This window comes from Zonotrichia albicollis, chromosome 1, assembly GCF_047830755.1.
Source record: "Zonotrichia albicollis isolate bZonAlb1 chromosome 1, bZonAlb1.hap1, whole genome shotgun sequence".
NCBI lineage: Eukaryota > Metazoa > Chordata > Aves > Passeriformes > Passerellidae > Zonotrichia > Zonotrichia albicollis.
In genome coordinates this window covers 102,196,032-102,208,179 of record NC_133819.1, presented here as the reverse complement: position 1 = coordinate 102,208,179, position 12,148 = coordinate 102,196,032, and the positions used below count along the sequence as shown (strand labels likewise).

The 12,148-nt window shown below is 41.4% G+C and overlaps 1 protein-coding gene across 2 annotated transcripts in view; it reads left to right on the top strand.

The window, feature by feature from the left end:
• Positions 1–12,148, top strand: part of GNAL (G protein subunit alpha L) — a 182,246-nt gene that overhangs the window by 154,408 nt on the left and 15,690 nt on the right. The window lies entirely within an intron of this gene.

The following is a 12,148-nucleotide window of genomic DNA, read 5'->3' as shown; positions in this document are numbered from 1 at the left end:
CTTGCACTGAACTTAGTCCTTCTGTATATTTAAAATATTTAATCACTCTGACAAAATAAAAAAAAGTGTAGGGAAGCTCAAAACTGCCATGTAGTCAGAATATCTTGCCATTTGTTTGTGTTTATTTTATCTACTTTTGTTCTACAGTTATTAAAATTGCCTCCTACTTGTAGCTTCTGTGAAAAAAAATGCTCACCCTGAAAATGGTGTCAGTTTTGAGGAAAGAGTCAGCAATTTTTCAGTGCACATCTATTATGCTCCAGATTCATTTTGGTCATCATTTCTTTCCTGCTGGGCTGTCCATGTCCTTTCTAGAGGAGCAGAGGTGGCCCAGGACATCCACAAAGGGTGGTGGTGGAGCCCATCATACAATTTCTCAGTGCTGAGATGGCGAGAAACACAAACACAAAGCATTAAGAAATGTTGGAGACATCCCCATCTCCTCACTTCTCTGATTTGGCTTTTGTCCACATGAGGTTTTGACACAAATCTGCTCAGAAGTGCATTGCAGTGCTTGAGTTGAAGTTAGATCAGAGCAGCCCCAAATCTAACATGTAACCAATAAACGAAGATATATGTCCTTAAGATGTGTTCTTGTTTGTTACTTGCATGTCTTGATTTGTTGTAGGGATTTCAAGGTACTAGAAATACTTTTTAAAATACTGACATTTAGAAACCATAGTCAAAAACATTTCATTTAAATATTAGTGTTATTTGTTTTCACTTTTTGAATGAGCTGCATTGAGACCTTCTCAAAAAACATCTTGCAAAATGGATGAAGTATCAGTGTTTGCTGAGGTAATAAATGGCTTTTGATTTCAAAATATCACAGTTACGTTGTAAGTCTGTACTTTTTGGATTTACTTAAAATTTTTGTCAAGGCACCCCAAACAAAGTAATGCCCCACAAGGCAAAGTTATTATTCTTCTGAAGGAATTGCTTTGACATCCAATGCATGATGTCCCATTGCAGTACAGACATTTGTTAGGAGCAGGAGATCAGTATTTGTAGTGCTGGAGTTAGGACAGGATTATGTGTAATCTAATTAAGGAGGTTACTAACAATTTAAGGGGATTATAAGATTGGCAATTGTCTGTGTGCTTATTTGATTAAAATAAATGCTTGCAGATTTAGCTACCATACCTGTGCTCTGGTGTTTGGGATCAGAAATCACATTTGGTTGGAAGTAGAAGAAACTAAAAACAACAAAACTTCGTGGTTTAATTCTGTTTCTGTAATGATTTCAATACAATGTCTACTCCCTAATTAATTCTCACTGAATTGCAGTGGACTTTATCATTAAAAGCCCTTTTGAAGAAAGTCTTTTTTAGGGGAGGGAAGACTGTTTTTTAAAATAATATACAGTCAATCTAAAAATTCATTTTTTAGGTGCTGGGCAAAGACAGTTATTCAATAGGATATGCCTTCACTCGGGGCTGAGGCTTTGTCTGTAACTTTGAAATTTAGGTCTGGTATCACTTAATGAAGCTTCCCAGATTTCTTGTTTGAAAAATGTCCAACTCTGTGTGATTGAGAGTTTCATCTCATTGTAGAGCCAAGATCCCAGAGAATAAAATCCCAGAGGATAAAGGTTTTTCTTCTTCTTCTTCCTTACACTCCACTTTGGATCCTTCCATGTCTACTTCCTGAGGACACCCAATTCTCCTGAGCCCGAAGAACTTTTTATTAGAAGTTTGGTTGAATTCAGACTTTCTGTGAAAGCAGTTCAGATCCTTAGAGGTCATCACAAGAGTCGTTCTCGCCCTCAGGACAAGTGCTGGGCACTCTCCTTCTCAGAGCATATCCCAGCGTCCCAGCCACAATGTCGTACACACAGTTGGATGAGGGAAAGGAACCTGTTAGGGAATTTGTTGTTTTAGGCATCCTTATGTTTCCAGTGAGAAAGAAACAGCAAAAGTATAAAAAGGCATCCCCTTTTCTCCCTGAAAATACAAAACTTGCGCCTGCCCTCAGAGCCTGACCGCAGAGTGACTTGCCTATATACGTAGGCAGCTATAAATCATTGCATGAACACCAGTGATAGTTCCATATTTAGAGAACAAATGATTCCTAGTTTCCCTTTCCACAGGTTACATTCAAGGTGGAAATAGTATTTTTAATCTTCTCTTTAAAAGAAAAAAAAAAGAGAGAATAGACAACATTTTGCAATCTGAACTGACATGTGGCTTTGGGTTTCTGACATTTATGCCTTATTTGTATATTCCTTTTCAACCTTCTCCAGCTGCTACTGCATAAATCTTGCACATTTTTTCCACTAACTGTATGGATGGAGAAGACAAATTAGGAAGTTCAGCTTCTTTCTCGGTGCCTGTTTTTAGGAGTTTTAAAAGTAATCCAGGATTTGAAACTGGCCTTGGTGGATTTTTTTCAATAAGGTAGCTTTTATCAAGTGTTTGCCCTTTCTTGTAGATGTGAACATGGTACAAAGCAATAGCTGCTAGGAGGTGGCAGGGTGACTTTTCAGCTGTAAAGGCCGAAGTTGTTCTCACAGCAGCACTATCGTGCCCTCAGGGGTAGTGATGTTGGCCAGGATCCTGCAAGGAGCTGCAGCTGCCAGGCTCCCAGGTGGCTCCTGCAGATCCTCAGGCTGGCTGGGCCATGCTGCTGTGTGGCAGCACCAGCACAGCATGTCCAGTGCTGCTCAAGTCCCTCCTCCCCAAGCTCTCCCACCTCTGGCCATAGATGGTGGCAGCCAACATCTCAGTGTGGAGGCCATGCTGGGAGCAGCAAGGATTGTCCATGGTGCCAAATTCTCTGTTAGCCACAAGCCAAGATCCCTTTGCTCCCTTAGCTTTTCATAAACCAGACCCAAGAAATGGCAGCTACCTGTTGGGTACAGGCTAGAGAGATTAAGAACAGAAGTGTAACTTAATCTTTAAAGTAACTTGAAGCAGGACATAATCAGGTTGTTGCATAATTATTTTCCTCATTCCTCAAACTCAACTCACTGTATGTTGTTTTAATAGTACAAATGCACTGTGCACTGTACAAGGTAAGGAAAATTGATGAGAATGTAAAGAAACTTGCAGGGAGTGCAGCATTAGGAATGCTTTTCACAAAATGCTCTATTAATAGTAAGCAGTTGTTAATGTGACTTCCTCTCAGTTAGCAGGGTTGTAGGGCTAGTTTTTACCACTGAGCTTTTAAATAGCTTGTAGCTGTTAAATGGAATTAGGCCAATTATTAGCAAGTTGGATATAGTCACTGCATTCTTCTCCTTCCATTTTTGTAGTAACAATTCATCTTCTTGCTTTAGCTCCATGCCTTCCTCCAGCTACCTGAGGTGATCACTCAGCCAAGCTGTAGGTGGTGTGACCAGTTGCTTGAATACATTCAGTGGTTAAATATATTCTGTTCTAAAATGGGCAGGATAATGGTGATTTAATGAAAACATCTCAGCAGCAGCATTTGTAAAGATACAGGAATTTTTTTATGACTCTAATGGTTATGTCTAGCATTTTTATCTGTACTGTTAGACCTCTGCTTGATGTTATTACTTTCACCTAGTAATTTCTAAGGCAGATGATCATATACAGATATTTACCTGGTACTGTTTTTCATTAATAGATCTGGAGTGTGTTGTGCATGGGAATAAGAAGGATAACCTGTCTGCTCAAGACTACAATTAGGGAGGCCCTAATAAATTCTGGTGCCTGGCATGAGCAAGTTTGGGAAGAACAAGCTTTGAGTCCTTCCCATTGAAGGTGAACCATTGCTATGTCACTGTGCTTTGCTAAAGGGAAGGCAACCCTTGGTATGAATTCACCCTCTGGAATGATGGGTGAAGTGATTCTGCTGGGTGTTTGGGGATTAAATGCTGGAAGGATGTCAGCTCTCATCATCCTTCCGTCCTTAACTCCTGAGCCATTGATTTTGGCATGTTGTGTAAGTTTTCTTGCCTTGAACATTGACAAGGTAATTAATATCCTATGTCAGTAACTCTGAGAAGAAGGTGGTGAACCCCACAGCAGCCCAGCACATCAAAGGATTACTCACAGAGTTGTGTCCAGCATGACCCTTACCTTTAGTGAAACATGTCCTTCACACAAGGTAAAGGTATGAGAGTGCACTGGTAAAGCTGGGACAAGGATTAAGGAGTGCAGAACAGAAATGATCTGTCACCACACTTCATAAACTGCAGTAAGGTAAAAGAAATTGTTCCAGGTGTTCTGCAAGGTCAGCATTAAGAGTTTCTTTTTTCCACTGTGCAGGAAGCTGCTTGCCTTCCTGACTTTTCCATAGAAATATTTTTGTTTCCTTAGTTTGCACAGATGGCATACTTCAGGTTTTACATGCAATCCCAGAAAGCTCCTTCTCTGGTAGGATGATTGTCAGGAGCCCTCATATTCCTTGAATGGGTGTTACCTGCAGAAACTTCAGATGCTGTCTATGTCTTGGAACCTCCAAGATATTCTCATGAGAGCTGTGCTCCTGTGATTCAAATGTCAATCCTTGATGCTACTGCCATTCTCCTGTTTAACCCCAGCACTCACTCGGACTCCAGCCATGTCAATTCTCCTGGCTATGTCAACACCTGGCAGGCATGACAGGTGTAAGCAAACAGACAGATTCTCGTTTTGCTCAGGATTCTAACATGCTGTTCCTTTAATTTACATGTCAGCAAAACGTGTAAGTGAAAGCAAAAATTCACAGGTCTGAAAGCAGTAAGAAACATGCATGAGTGCTTTTTCTGGCCAGAAGCATTCACCACCCTAAAGAATTCACTGTTCTTCATCTGGGTTTTCAAGAGAGTATTACCATCCTCTTTGGGGAATCATCTGTCTTGATTTTAGGCCTGAGAACTTTTGGCAGCAAGTTCTCTTGCACTGAGTTTGGACTGGTGCCACAGGTAAACACAAACTTCTCGTGACTTCCTCTTCAGTCTGGTTTTTTACCTTTGTTTCTCCCATTTGAGGATTTTCTGCTTTCTCTTTTGTAGAAACCTCCAGTCAAACTGGTTTTTCCTTTTTGGCAGTCACCATAACAGATTTATTATCCCAAACCACTTCCACCAGACTAAGTGATGTTCAATTTCCAACAACCATTGCTGTTTCTAACCTGGATTTGGCATTCTCCAGGTCTCTCAGTACTTGGTGAATATGTGTACACTAGGAAGATATCTACAGTGCAACCGTTTTTGAAAACAAAACCATCAACCACAATGTGTAAGTTGCGCTGAAGTAATTTTCCATTATGAGAGCAAGATAAACTTGTAAGCAACAGGGGAAGCTCTTATTTGCAACATCCAGTGCAAATACATTTTGTTAACTTTTGACATCCCCTGGCAATGCTGTGGTATGTATCTGGTGCTTGTAAACCTAATGCATGTTGTAGCTTTGAGTATTATCAAGGCTTTTTCCCCACAGCTCAGCTTTCCTGAACATAAAAGTCCAAGTCCTTTTTGAGGAGTTCACCAGAAGAGATGGAAGTGAGGTCTTCTGTGTACTTTAGGTAGTGGGACATAAACCCAGTGTTTTGATCTGTTATTCTGTCAAAAGGCACATTTTGCAGGTCCTGATGGGACAGCTGCATTCTGCCCACGTGTCTCATCTGATCTTTCAGGTATTCTCAACTTCCCTTCCAGCACCAGTCTGTGTAGTTGCTGGAAGATGCTAAACATTTGTTTCATTCAGACAGTGGATAAAGAGATCCTAATCTGCCATACGTGAGCTCACAAAGCAGTCAGGATCCAGATTTCTCTGGATACCACAATATGAGCTTTCTGTTTTCAGGTTTTTATCTTTGGGTCCTCTATTCAAAATTGCACTTATGACTGCAGAATGTGCTCTGTGTAGCCTTTACATTGCAGAACTCAAATCTGTATCTGCATAAACTCTCCATGGGTGTATCAATATGCACATAACAATTGCCTGCCTAGGATTATCCACTTACAAGGAAGAAGATAACACTGAATTTACTGGATTCAAACTGGTCAGAAGGAGGGTCTGCATGTGCCAGTCTAAGCTTCAGATTTTATCAGTGCTTCATTCTTAGTCTGTGTTTTGCAGTGGCTCTACCACTTGCACCCCTGGGAATAAAACGTCTGAACACACGCAGTAGAAAAATAATGTCGCTTTTAAAATAAGTAAATAAATTACCTTTCTTCTTTATTCTCTCTTTGCCTGTCATCTTCCCTGTTCTCTGAGATCCCATGTGGCAGAAGTTGCAGATGATGAGTCTCATTTCTGCTGGAGCCTGTTAACCTTTCTGTGTGAATGACAGTTTTCCAGATTTAAGTCTTAGTCAGTGTTTATGTTAAGAAGAGGGTTAATGATGATCCCCATAGGCCTCTCGCTCGGAAAGCAAAAACATCTGCTTAGCCAAGAAGTGGTTAGTTTGCTAAATTTAGAAGGAAGAAATGCATTTCCCAAAATTTGCACTGCTTCTTAACAAATTTAGGGAACCAGTGGGGGCAAGCAGTTATGGAAGTCATACTGTTTATTCATTTTTTAGTTTAGTTCACATATTTTCAGTTGAAAGTGAGATGGTTCTTATTAAACAGAAGTGGGGTGTTACTCATATATCTGAAACATTTAATGCAATTGAACTCTTTGTGCATTTGTTTAGGTTAATAGCTGGACACATACCAAAGCCTGTGAAGCTTAGAGATGTTCTGCAGTACGTGCTTAGTGGTGGAGAAAGTGAGTTTGAAATAGATGTCTGCTGGGAAACTCCCTTAACCAAACCCATAGACCAGGAGAACTACAAGTTTTGGCCATCTTTCCATCTCGTCACCCAATGTGCCCCCAGCTGCCACCAGCACTCTGGCTCCTTGCAGGAGAAGGTCACCTCCTGAATGGTGTATGAGCCCTTGGTTGCAGCCATCATCATCTGTCTTTGCTCTTGGTGTCTTGGCCAAAGGTGCCATCAGTCAATAGGGTTCAACCTGGGCTTCTCCTGCTTTGTGTGATGGCGAGGGAGCATTAATGGCTGCTACCAGTAAAGCCTCTCATGACAGCAGTGCTCTTGATGACTTCATGGTGGCTGGGGCCACAGCTGGCAGCAGCCGTGGCCAGTGATAAAACGGGATGGATTATGTGCTCCCAGACATGTTTGTGCAGCAAACTTGGGTGCCCAGGAGAGGTCACCGTCGGTGGCCCGAGACCCTCCCAGTCTTGTTGCCTCTCTCCCTCTGGAGCAAGCGCAGTGGCTGGTGCTGCTCTAGGGAAGCACACAGCTTTGCTGAAGGTTGTGCAATCCTCTCACTTGTCCATGGTCCCCAGCAGGCTGGTGGTGACCCGGCTCCAGCCGCTGCCTCCCCCCGGCCGAGCAGAGGGCAGGGCAGATGCTTTGAACCGCAGATCCTCAAGCTTCCCTGGGCGGAAAAGGAGCTGGCGGTTTTCAGGCATGACTGTACTTTGCTCTCCCTCTTGGCATCCTGTTTAACCTTTTCATCTCCTGACACAGCAGGCTCTCCTTGCTGGCGAGCTGGGAGGTGCGGATGGGTGAAGGATAAATCCCACCGGTTTCTGGTCATCCCCACGCAGCCCTTTGCCAGCCCCGGGCAGCGCAGCATGAGCTCTGCTGGGAGCCTGGCGGGCGGTGGGCGAGTACGAGAGTGAACGCTGGAAAAAGGGGATGAGCAAGGTAAATTCAGGAGATCTTTGCTAAATTCATGTTTTACCTGTGTTAGAGCAAAAACCTTACGGCGAGACCCAGCAGAGCCTCACTCCGCCTGCGGACACGCTCCGGGGAAGGGGTGGGCAGGGAAGGCAAGGAAAAGGAAGGGAGCGGGAGCCGGGCAGAGAGCGCCCCCTTCCGGCTGTCACCGCCCGTGTGTCACCGCCCGTGTGCCGCCGCCCGTGTCACCGCGGCTGGAGGGACGCGGGGAGCGGGATCGCGGTGGAACAGAGCCTCCGTACAGCGGCGAGCACTCAGGGCACGGAGCAGGTGCCAGAGCCGTGTGACAAGCACATCAGCCATCCGTGGGTTCCCAATCCTGCTGGAGGCGTGCTCTGTTCCAGCAGCATCTTCAGTACTCGCGTGTCTGTTTTGGGTGTTCTGTTCCATAACAGCGGCAGCTGGTGCTTCAAAACTGGGGCACAGCACCCGTGAGCGAGGGTGGGTCCCAAACAGGTCTGGTTCTCCCTCTTCCCTCTGCCCTGCTGTGCCCTCTCACCAATGCTGGCTCCTGGTGGGAAGTGGCTGCAGAGCGCTGTGGAGGGAGACAAGAGGAGTGCTCCTCTTGCACGTGGAAGCTGTATTTAAAGTACAGTGATGATTTAAATTCAGCAGGAAAATCGTTAGCCACTAAATTTTGCCAAGCCTTCCAAGGGATTTCTGCTGATATTTTCAGCAAATGACTTGGGAAAATGAATCCTTTAGGGGTTAGAATATTACTGGAGGCTGTTTTCATTATGTCTTTCTCAGTTACCTAGAAATACATCAGGATAGTGTGAGTTTGCTTGAAGCCCAACCTTAGAGCCTAAGGTATTCAGGTATTCTCAAAAAAAAAAATCTGCAGTTTCCTGTTTCAAATGTTGCTGGAAGAATTAACAAGATTGTAATGGCTCAGCTGATTAAAAAAATATATGGAGGGAGGGAGAAGGGGGGAAAGAGTGCAATAAATATGTTGGTCTTGAGAACTGCAGCAGAAACTAAAAAGAAAAAGTCTTTTCCATTTCACCTCTCTAGAGACTTGGGGTGTGTGTTTTTCTTGCAAAGCATCTGCCTCACCTGTAACTTCATATCCAAGGAGAGTGGAATTAAAAGTCCTAGTGCTGATTCCATATATATACATATATATAGTTATTTGAGCCTGGCTGAGATGTTTGCAAAGCTCTTAATGGTCCATCTGAATTGTAAAGGTTTGCTGACCCCACAACTTACCTGAAGATAGTTTTGAGATTCTTCCCTTAAAACCTTTAAGATTTGCCACAATACCTTTTCCTTTTAAAGAGACAAGCATTTTGAATGGGTTTGATTTCTTGTTTTCCTTGGGAATATTTTGATGTGAGGCCACTGAAATGTTCAGGTGAGAGCATAAAATGGTTGAAGTAGATCAAGGGTTATTAAAATGCCTATTTTGTTGTATTGATCTGTGATTTAGCACTTCATCTTTCCAATTCTTTGGATGTTTAAGTATACTCTCATAAATACAGCATGGGTTTTCTGTCAATCATATATTCTCAAGACACGATTTTTCTTTTAATTGTCATTTTGTTTGTGGAGTCAGAATATCTACACAGAGCTGTGTAGTGATTTATTTAGTGAGAAAAGAATTTTCATGTACGATTACCTCCTCTTTATTTGTGCATTTATGAATCCTTTTTTCAGAAATTCTTATATAGCTGCTACTGCTGCTCAAATTGCCATGGTTTTTAAAGAGAAGAATGCTTATTGATAGTTCCCACATGCACTGGCAGGCACATCTAAAACCTGTACTTTTGTGTTCACAGCTTGCATAATATAAAATTTAGAGATTGCTTGTCAAACCAAGTGTCAGCTGAGTTTCCTAGGAAACTCACTGAAGATATTTATAAAACTACAGATCAGCTTAATAATAGATATAATAATGTCAGTAGCTCATTATTTTTTTTAACTTTATTGGTCCATTTTAGTTTGCTTTAATTTGTTGCTAAACCAAACCACTGCATTTCCAACCAGAGCAGAAGAGACCTTCCTTCCAATAACTTGCCTAATTAAATTAAGAGGTAGTTTCTGCTATTCCATATAAGGAAATATGAAACACCCTATGTAAAATTAAAAAGAGTATAAATGTCATATTAATTATCTGACTGAATCCTTTATAAGTAAAACCACAATTGTATATTATATCATGTTACTGTTTTATTCACTGTTGACTTGTATGTGTGAATTTGAATTTCATTGCACATGCATGCAAAACAGTCACTGCAGAATTAACATAAATCCTGAGTATAGGTTTCTATAGAAGTTAGATAAATAGAAGACCTGTCAGTATTGTAAAAAGGCATGATTCTGTGAAAATAATTACATCCCTGAGTGGAAAAAAATGTATCTAAAAAGAGAGTAAGTGATACTTTGTGTCCATTTTTATTCATTCTTCTGTTACTATGTTTTCCTCACACGGATTCTTGGCGTTGAGACATCAGGATTGCCACAGTTGATGTTTTTGTACTTTGGGTTCTTTAAATGGAAATTTCAGTCATGTAAATTCAAAATTTGCTGATCTGAAAGTATATATATGTATAAAATTATCTATATTTTGTCAGAACATAATTATTCAAGACAATTAGGATTAGGTGAAGTTAACGTTCTCTAGAAAGCAGTTTAGAAAAGTAATTTCAGGTTTCCCATTTTACTATGGTAATAGGAATGAAGTTAGTGTGTTTGGAGATGAGGCAGTACTGACTCCTTATCTCATGTGGCATCCATTTCTTGTACCCAGTATGTACATTTGCCTGTCAGGACTATTTTTTGATGCTGTATAATTAGCCAAGCGAGGAGTTCATATGAGGGATATTCAAGAACTGATTTTTCTTTTGAAAAGCTAAGAGTGTAGCTGTCTCTGTTCCTCTGAGAAATCTCATTCCACACTTAACGACATCGTTGCAGAAGAAATCTTAGGAAGCCTCTCCATCATACACTGAAAAGGTTAATTTCCTATAAAGCTACAAAATTTATCCCAATCCTAATAGTAGCTGCATGTGGATTTATTGGATGCTAGTGATACCGTTCCAGCTTGTTACAGCAAGGTGGCAAGTAAAACCTTGTAAGTCATTGCATTTATTTTAATATGGCTTACACGAAGACAGAAACCTTACAAACATAAAATGGCACAGCTGCTGTGTCCAATGATATTTTTTAAGCATGTGATATTTGTCAGAGCTGGCTCTCTCTTAGCTGTGGTGTTGCAGTTTAGGGGATTCAAAACTGGTCTTTCTACTGGGACAAAGTGGAAGGTGACTTCAGCTCATAGGTAGGACATCAAATTGGGAGACTTGCCTCTTTCCCAACCCGCCATGGGTTGTGTGTAGTGTAACTGCATTACTCCTCACTCCTCTGTTCCTTACTATAATTTGTCTGTTTGAAAGTGCTAACAACCAAGAACCTCTCTTAAGTACTTGTATAGGTGAGAAAGGGGTGAGTTAGCACTTAATACTGTGTTGCACCATTTTGGTAAGTTCTGCCAAAATGATCGTGATATTGTGGAGATAAGATGTATTGTTTCTGATTTATGCACCAACTTCACAAGACATGTTTCTACAAAAAAAAGCCAATTCACACTGTCTTGCAGGGTTTGTGATGGAGTTGTATTTGTGCACAAACACTGACTTCAGTCCACACTCTTTAGTAGATCCCTTTCTGTGTCAGACATAGTCTGTACTTTGGAACAGACTTTGAAGAACAACCATGTTAAGGAAAGTTGCTCTGATCAGGAAGTTTCAGCCTGGAGGCATTTTTGCTTTGGGCTTTTTTGCATTCTTCTTTTCACGTTCTGTGCTGCAAGCATGAGGTGAGAGTTCTCTCAGTGATAGGTGTGTCACTTAAAAATGCATCGCTCTGCTCTGGCCTCTGCATGGACCGTGGGATAACTGAAGTTAAACTTTGCTCAGTCTAGGTGATCACAATCTTCTGACCAAAAGGTTCAGCCTGAATAAAACTGCTTTCCCATGGTGACTGTAGCTGACTATAAAAATGTACTTTTATATCCTCATATAAATTTATAGGGCTTTTGGCAAGGAAGAAGGATTTGTGAAATGATGCTTTTTCTTCAGAGTTTCTTCCATATAGTTTTGCTAACAGGCACCCATTGGGTTGTGCTAAACAGTGATTTATTTTTTTTTAACCCTGTGCTTAGCTGTCACACCTTCATCATCCAGACAGGGAAGCTGGATATTCTAACTACTACTGCATTTTGTTTCCCTGCTAACAATGGAGGTTTGAAAAGGAAAAACATTTTAAGTGAATATATATGCAGTGTATTTTCTTTTCCTTTCAGTTTATATCCGTGGGAAACTGCTATGAGAATTACAAACAGCTTTTAGGGGGCTATTTTTTCAACTGGCCAGTGTGTGTGACCCTTGTGTTAACAGTGAATTACATTTTAAGTCAAGAGTTCACTGTTTTTTTCTTTCTTTCCCACTGCAATTAAGTGGGACACATATTCCATGTGCACGCTCAAGTAAAATTGGGGAAAATTTGC